Source organism: Phyllobates terribilis, unplaced genomic scaffold (genome assembly GCF_046119375.1).
Source record: "Phyllobates terribilis strain yellow unplaced genomic scaffold, ASM4611937v1 Scaffold_8__6_contigs__length_399053987, whole genome shotgun sequence".
Lineage (NCBI taxonomy): Eukaryota > Metazoa > Chordata > Amphibia > Anura > Dendrobatidae > Phyllobates > Phyllobates terribilis.
The window spans coordinates 168,115,395-168,124,311 of NW_027362768.1; positions in this window are offsets into that span (position 1 = coordinate 168,115,395).

Sequence of the window (8,917 nt, forward strand, 5' to 3'; positions counted from 1 at the left end):
GCTATACACACTAGCGGCAGCTTGCCGCGCTTCACCGCTCTTATGGCGTCGGCACACCTTAAGCTCACGATTCTGAGCTACAACTGAGTCTGGACTGTGCTCCACTGCAGGCTGACCTCTCTCAGGCTTAACTACTGCAGGAACTCTCTCAACAGACTCTACTGCCTAACTCCACCTTCCCTATTTATATCCCTAACGGGCTCCCCCTGGTGGTCTGAGGTGGAAGGTGGAGGTGTGTGTGTGCTGTGGGGGCCTCTTGTGGAGGAATCCGTTCATGCACCCCTCTAGGATCTGTGGCACTCATGCGCAGCAAGGGCGCCACACATGCTTGCCATTGGAGCAAGGGGTGTGAGTTTGTTGGTATTTCTGTACATGATGTAGGGAGAGAAAATAGATTACTATGTCTAATATTTAAATAAATGTGTTGTGACAGCAGTAACAATCAGTTGTAATCTCCACCATCATCGCACCTTTCTGTCACGAGTGATCATCATCAGCGCTCTGCCAGGGACTGGGCTCATTCCCTGGGAAGTCCATGCCATGAGAAGTCAGCTCCATGTGTACAGGCAGGGGCAGTGTAGGGAATAACTGATGACATCCTGATACTGAAAAAACGTTCTAAAATTCTAATCCTACTGAAACTTTGTTCACATTTGACATATAAAAAAAAACACATAAAGAGCCTTCCGATGTATCAGAGAACTATCCACAGGTCACACAAGAGCACCACCAGTTCTTACCGGTCAAGGGACTTCTCTAGGGTATGTGCACACAGGTTTTTTGAGAAGGTGAAAAACGCTTCTAGTGGAAGCAGCTTACAGAAAAGCTCTACCACCTCTGGGGAGTTTTTTATTTCCTGAAGCAGTTTTGAAAAGTTTTTCCTGAAGAGTTTTTTGCAGTGAGTAGTTCTTACTCCGGAGCATTTTCCATCCGTAGACACTTAAAAGAAACAAACAAGTGTGTTCTTCTCTCCCACCAGGGAGAAACCTGAAGCAGAGTAAAAGTGGTTAAAAGACTGAACACATGAACTGCAACATTAGTGGTTTCATAACAGAAATGAATATGAAGAGTATTGCAAGTTTCTTTTGAGCGACTTTTCAGGCATCCTTTAGAGCTATCCCCCTACCAAAAGACTCCTCAAAAAACTATGTGTGCAGATAACTTTTTTTGCCCATGTTCCTCCCATAGACACTGGTGACCAGGTGGTGATCACTTCCATGGATGTTTTGCTATTGTTACGTTGAGGCTTCCATGTATCCAGAATGTGTGATCTATTCTGCAATGATTGATAATTACCATAGAGAACTTATAGTTTTGTGTATACAGGGCAGACGCATTATAATGCTGCATTACAGCTACTATAACTATACTCTAAGGTTGCATTATAATGAGCACAGAGCTCATTTTACTTTGATTGAATGTTACTTCCATATTCATTTGCTTCAATGTATATAATTATCTTTATAGAGGTCATAAAACTTTATGTAATTTACCAATAATTTTGAATAATTACACTAATTGCCTGCAGCGCTGGAGGCTCTGTAGCTCTGCTACATTATTACACAAGGATCACAGCTTAGCCACATTTTCTATTGGTAGTTTAAAAATACAACTCCTATTTAGTTGTTCTGCTCAGTTCTTCGCCATACTTTACACTGCAGCTCTGCTTGTTTAGTTTGGCTGCTCTGTCTATGCACAATCTCTGCATGAGAGTCATGGAAACGGATGATATGTGATTGATCTATCACCACATTTGACCTATCTAAACTATTAATATGGGCATACAGGTCATAGACTGCTGAAAAAAAGTCCTACCTGTATGCCTTATACAGTCCTGCTCATCATTATTGGCACCCATGAAGTGTAAGTACATAATGTGGAATATCTCCTGAAAAAGATGAATCAAGTGAAAGAGTTTTCCTGTATAGCACACTCGTGTTAAATGCAAAAGAGCAAATGATAAACAATAATTTAAAACCAAACACAATGGGAGGGAAAATGGAAAAACCTAAAGCTTGCTGTGTTGACACCATTTACATTAATTTAGCATGGAAACACATTTGTGGTAAATGACAAAAGAGATTCACCTGTGATTAATTGTCGGTGCCCATGTGACATGAATTAGCCAATGAACTTCTGTGTTTTAAAAAGCCACATGGTAGGCCATGTTCTTTTGTCACAATGCTGAAGACAAAGGAGCTGTCTGAGGACATTAGAACTGCTATTATTAGCAAACACAAGACTTCCAAGGGTATAAGGCCATCTCCAAAGACTCCGGTATCCCAGTTTCAACAGTGCACAATGTTATTAAGAAGTTTGGCAAGCATGGAACTGTCAAGAACCTCCCTGGACGTGGAGGAAAGAGGAAAATTGACAAGAGATGTCTTCGAAGGTTGATACGAATGGTGGAAAAGACACCATGTCAAACACCCAAAGACCTGAAGGCCAACCTGGAACAGTCTGGGGTCCTGGTTTCAACAAGTACCATATGCCACACACTAAACCAAGCAGAGCTTTATGGGCGAACGCCAAGGAAGAAACCATTGCTGAAGAAAAGACATAAAAAGGAACAACTGATCTTTGCCAAAGAGTATCTTGACGAACCACAATCCTTCTAGGAAAATGTTCTGTGGACAGTTGAAACAAATATAGAGCTTTTTGACAACGCAAAGCAACAGTTTGTTTACAGACGGTGCATTGAAGCTTATAAGGAAAAGAACACCTTACCAACAGTTAAGCATGGTAGAGGATCCATAATACCATGGGGTTGATTTGCTGCATCTGGTACTGGAAGCCTTGACCATATCAGAGGAATCATGAAATCAGAGAATTTTCAAGAGATTTTAGAGCGAAATGTGCTACCCAGTATAAGAAAACTTAGTTTAAGTCGAAGATCATGGGTCCTCCAGCAAGACAATGACCCAAAGCACACATCCAAAAGTACACAGGAATGGTTGAAAAAGAAAAAATGGACTGTTTTAAAATGGCCAGCAATGAATCCTGACCTCAATCCTATTGAAAATCTTTGGGATGAGCTGAAATCTGCCATTGGAAAAAAGAACGCTGCAAACATTGAAGAGCTTGAACAAGAATGTGTGGCAGAAAATTACAGCTGAGAAGTGCAAGAAGCTTATATATGGCTACAAGAAGCGTTTGGGGGCTGTCATCGGTGCCAAAGTGTTTGCAACCATGTATTAATTAGGGGTGCCTTTATTGCTGCACATGCTGTTTATTCAGTTTTTTCTTTGAAATTGCAACATGGAAGTTGAAAAACAATGTTGTATTACTTTGGACCACTAATTAAAAAATCCTGAGGATATAGCTTTGCTTCATTTCAATTTATTTCTGAAGATATTGTACAGTCTATGAAAAAAATGAAGGGGTGCCAATAATGGTGAACATTGTTGCTGATAAATCATCTTTTATCCACATGCACGTTACTGTTCTCTTTATTTCTTCACAGTCTTCCACCCTTCTATGCGCACAGGCATCAAGTGCCTTCTACGCAGGTACCGTTTTGTAGTGTTTTCTCGCGCGTGTGTCTAATCATGCTGGGAATACTGGGAATGGCACCTGCTTAGAAGTCACTTGATGCTTGTGCCCATAGAAGGGTGGAAGACTGTGAAGGAAAGGATAGAATAGTAATTCACAAGTGCGAGATTTCCTCTCAAGCAGATGATGTCACAAGGACAGAGTAATGCTGATGGCAGGTGAGGTATATGGAGATGAAGGGCTGCCCATAGCCTGGATGAGGTAATTTACCTAAATGGATAAAAGATGATTTATCAGCAACAGGGCATCTGATATGAGACATACAGAGACATATGAGACATAATAATAGTTTAAATAGGTCAAAAGTAGCGACAGATTCTCTTTAACAAATGTGAGACTTGTGAGCTCTGACCTTAGACAGTGAAGTACGGTTATGAATCGTACACACAACTAGTCTACAGCAGTCCTGGATGTTTATACAGCAGTACTGGATGTTATCGCAGGGCTGGAGATATTTGATATTGTAGGTGCGATTATGTGGCAGTGACTATTCTGAGCTCTTATGCTATTGAAAAGTAATGCCCGACAATAAATAAAAATGTTTTTATTGAATACACGAAGATATCTACTAAAACGTCATTTTCATCCTTTAAAATGATACAACTGATTGATTTTTGAACAATATATATTATAAGTTTAATCTTTTAATTGTATGTGTATTGGGATCATTGACTTCCAGTATGACAAATAACTATATTTTATATAGAAGCAAACCTTTTGGGCACCGCCATGGGTACACACTGTGCCTCAACATTTGCTTCGTATGTGAAATAGACACAATGTAATCTTAAATTACAAAAATAACTTTTTAGCAAGTGTTTCTGACTTTACAAGACATAGAGCAGGTTATGTTATTAATTATTCTCTTACACATCCCCATGATGAAGACATATAGACTCCATGACACACAAAACTGTGAACAGGAAACAGATGCCAGGATTACAGAATCAATTCAATCACATCTGTCCACCTCATCTTCTGATATTTACTTATGCAGAAAATTCGCACTTCACATTCATAACCTTTTGCTAAAGGAGTTGTTCAACAATCAGCTTTACATATTAATAAAGTCTGGCAAGGAAGACTTATTGATAGTTTTTGAATGCAAATCCTATTTACAATTTTACATTGTAACATCATGTATTTAAAACTGCAACATCTTTACAACATTAATATATTACATTATTGAAAGGAACAACATTAATAAAGTAGAAGGGAGGATATTATATGAGAACAGTTGCTAAATTTATATAATAATATATAATAATAATGTTATTAATTTTGTAGCTGCATTGATATAAATTGAAGTTGAAAGATCATTCAGGAGATTGATAATAAATATTCATTTACAGTATTATCATAAAGTTGAAGAAATTGATCTTAAAGGGAATCTGTTAGCAGATTTTTGCTATGTAATATGAAAGCAGCATGATATAGGGGCATAGATCCTGATTCCAGCGATGTGTAACTTACTAGGCAGTGTTTTCCTGTTTCAATAAAATCAGGGTTTTATCAGCAGGAGATTATCACTACAGGAATCGGTGCCTCCTGGTCCAACCATGCCCCTATCACTGATTGGCAGCTTTCTGCTAATATACAATATACACAGAAAGAACCCAATCAGTGGTGTGGGCAGGGTTATGCAGAGCTCAGCATTCAGAGCTCTGCTAGATCTGCAGCAGAGAAAACAGTGATTCTGTCAGAACTGCTGCACCCCGTAAACTAAGTGACGCATCACTAGGATCAGGGTCTCTGTCCCTATATCATACTGCTGTCAGATTACAAAGCAAAAAACTGCTGACAGATTCGCTTTAACACTTCCTCCAACCAAAATTCACCCTTACCCAAACTTCTTCGTGTAAGCTTTATTTTAGTATAACCATATCACAATTCCTAATTCTAAACCTTCATATTGCATATTACTTTACCCCTAACTCTTATATCTCATTCCAGCACCTAACTCTATCCCCATGCCTTGTCCTTCCCATTTCGAGCAGTCTAGCCATAACACTTATGATAGCACAATTCATGATGTTACCCTTAACTATCCCACAATACCTTACCCCAACCATAAACCATAAGTTTGCTCGGTTCTAGAGATGTGGGACTTTGTATTTTGTGCTAATTTTTAGGGTCTTTGCCAAATCCAACTCTGCTACATCTCCATACACACACATATATACCGGTACATATACAGTACAGACCAAAAGTTTGGACACACCTTCTCATTTAAAGATTTTTCTGTATTTTCATGACTTTGAAAATTGTACATTCACACTGAAGGCATCAAAATTATGAATTAACACATGTGGAATTATATACTGAACAAAAAAGTGTGAAACAGCTGAAAATATGTCTTATATTCTAGGTTCTTCAAAGTAGCCACCTTTTGCTTTGATGACTGCTTTGCACACTCTTGGCATTCTCTTCATGAGCTTCAAGAGGTAGTAACCGGAAATTGTTTTCACTTCACAGGTGTGTCCTGTCAGGTTTAATAAGTGGGATTTCTTGCCTTATAAATGGGGTTGGGACCATCAGTTGTGTTGTGCAGAAGTCAGGTGGATACACAGCTGATAGTCCTACTGAATAGACTGTTAGAATTTGTATTATGGCAAGAAAAAAGCAGCTAAGTAAAGAAAAACGAGTGGCTATCATTACTTGAAGGTCAGTCAGTCCGAAAAATTGGGCAAACTTTGAAAGTGTCCCCAAGTGCAGTTGCAAAAACCATCAAGCGCTACAAAGAAACTGTACACATGAGGACCACCCCAGGAAAGGAAGACCAAGAGTCACCTCTGCTTCTGAGGATAAGTTTATCCGAGTCACCAGCCTCAGAAATCGCAGGTTAACAGCAGCTCAGATTAGAGACCAGGTCAGTGTCACACAGAGTTCTAGCAGCAGACACATCTCTTCAACAACTGTTAAGAGGAGACTTTGTGCAGCAGGCCTTCATGGTAAAATAGCAGCTAGGAAACCACTGCTAAGGACAGGCAACAAGCAGAAGAGACTTGTTTGGGCTAAAGAACACAAGGAATGGACATTAGACCAGTGGAAATCTGTGCTTTGGTCTGATGAGTCCAAATTTGAGATCTTTGGTTCCAACCACCGTGTCTTTGTGCGACGCAGAAAAGGTGAACGGATGGACTCTACATGCCTGGTTCCCACCGTGAAGCATGGAGGAGGAGGTGTGATGGTGTGGGGGTGCTTTGATGGTGACACTGTTGGGGATTTATTCAAAATTGAAGGGATACTGAACCAGCATGGCTACCACAGCATCTTGCAGCAGCATGCTATTCCATCCCGTTTGTGTTTAGTTTGACCATCGTTTATTTTTCAACAGGACAATGACCCTAAACACACCTCCAGGCTGTGTAAGGGCTATTTGACCAAGAAGGAGAGTGATGGGGTGCTACGCCAGATGACCTGGCCTCCACAGTCACCAGACCTGAACCCAATCGAGATGGTTTGGGGTGAGCTGGACCGCAGAGTGAAGGCAAAAGGGCCAACAAGTGCTAAGCATCTCTGGGAACTCCTTCAAGATTGTGGGAAGACCATTTCCGGTGACTACCTCTTGAAGCTCATCAAGAGAATGCCAAGAGTGTGCAAAGCAGTCATCAAAGCAAAAGGTGGCTACTTTGAAGAACCTAGAATATAAGACATATTTTCAGTTGTTTCACACTTTTTTGTTAAGTATATAATTCCACATGTGTTAATTCATAGTTTTGATGCCTTCAGTGTGAATGTACAATTTTCATAGTCATGAAAATGCAGAAAAATCTTTAAATGAGAAGGTGTGTCCAAACTTTTGGTCTGTACTGTACATATGCAAATACATTGTTTCAGATGTTTAGACCTTTTTCTCCTACAAACAGATCACATGGATATTATAATAATTGATGTGGATGATGAGTGACGATGATGGGGAGATGTCACTTTATTTCAGTTTTCCTCTCTTCTGTAAAGCATTAATTCTCTGGTAGAGTGTTAATAACATCTTAATATCGGGAGGGTTAGGTGTGACCAGAGGATTATATGCCTTTTTCCTTATTGCCCAGAGATCTTATTAGTCCTGGATAAATTATCACGCTACCTCCTCATATTTGGGATTCCGGTTTAGCTGAGTGTCCCCTCGTTTTTTTGCTATTTGTTAGGATCCTAGGTTTTATCTATGCTCATGGACTTCTCCCCAACCTGCAACCAGAGAATGTGCAAAGGTTATAATAGTCATTGTTTATTCTAATTTGCATTAAAGTTACAAGATCCAAAAGTTAACTTTTCACCAATCTATATACATATTCACCTGTCAGTGAATCAGGCTGTGAGGCCGGGATGATGGGATGGAAAGAACAACAATATGGAACATTACTTGCAACATTGTAACAAAACGGGACTTTAAGGGGATCTCGAGTTCATTTCCTTCATATATGGATACATTGACAGGGTTCATTTTTAGCAAGAAGAAAAGGGATAAATGTCATTTGACATTCACTAAACTTAAACATTATCAGCACTGGTTGTACCAGATGACAGTATTTAAGTATACAGGGAATCAGATCTCTGTAATATTGGTATGTTCTTCAGGGCACAGTTGCCTAGAAGGCCACTGCCATCTCCTGGACGAGAGTAGGAATTACAGTGTGTCTGTCTTCGCTCATGCACATAACTGTATTTACCTCCTCCCCTGATTAATAGTTGTTTTTTTTCATCCTCATTACAGAGATGCAGTTTCTTACCAAACACAAGAGAATTTTTGCCAATAAATTGAAAGCAATGGTCATAATGATGACTTCTCTTCAAAATGCCCAGCAGCAACAGGCTTGTTGGTTGTGTGTCTAATTCATCACAAGTCACATAAACTTTGCTTTCCTTTGGCGGAGCCATATTCTTGTTAAATATCAACCATATTTTGGGATACTGTAAAAGACGACAGTGAGTAATGTGGGGTCATTTCTAGAGTTCAGCACCACATAATGTTCACCTTTAAGTAATTTAAGGGGGTCCTCTCTACCAAAATGGGCAACTTGTTATGCCACAACTTGAGTATACATGTGTTATGTGGATACTCATTGACACTGATTCTGTACTATACTTGATTTTTATTATGTAATTTACCATCACTGCCATCATCTGTACTCCATATGAGTACGTTCTGCACTCAACGCAGCTGAAGGCAGCAAATAGATTGGTGACAAGTCACTTTCATGCAATGTTTTTATAGGGGTAAAGACAAATCACCTAATAAACAGATTTACAAAATGTCATAGCTTTCCACGCTGTTTAGTTACGGTACTCTTTAAGGAACTATCGCCATTTATTAATCCCACCATAAAAAGTCAGGCTTAAATGGAACCTGTCATGTGAAATAACG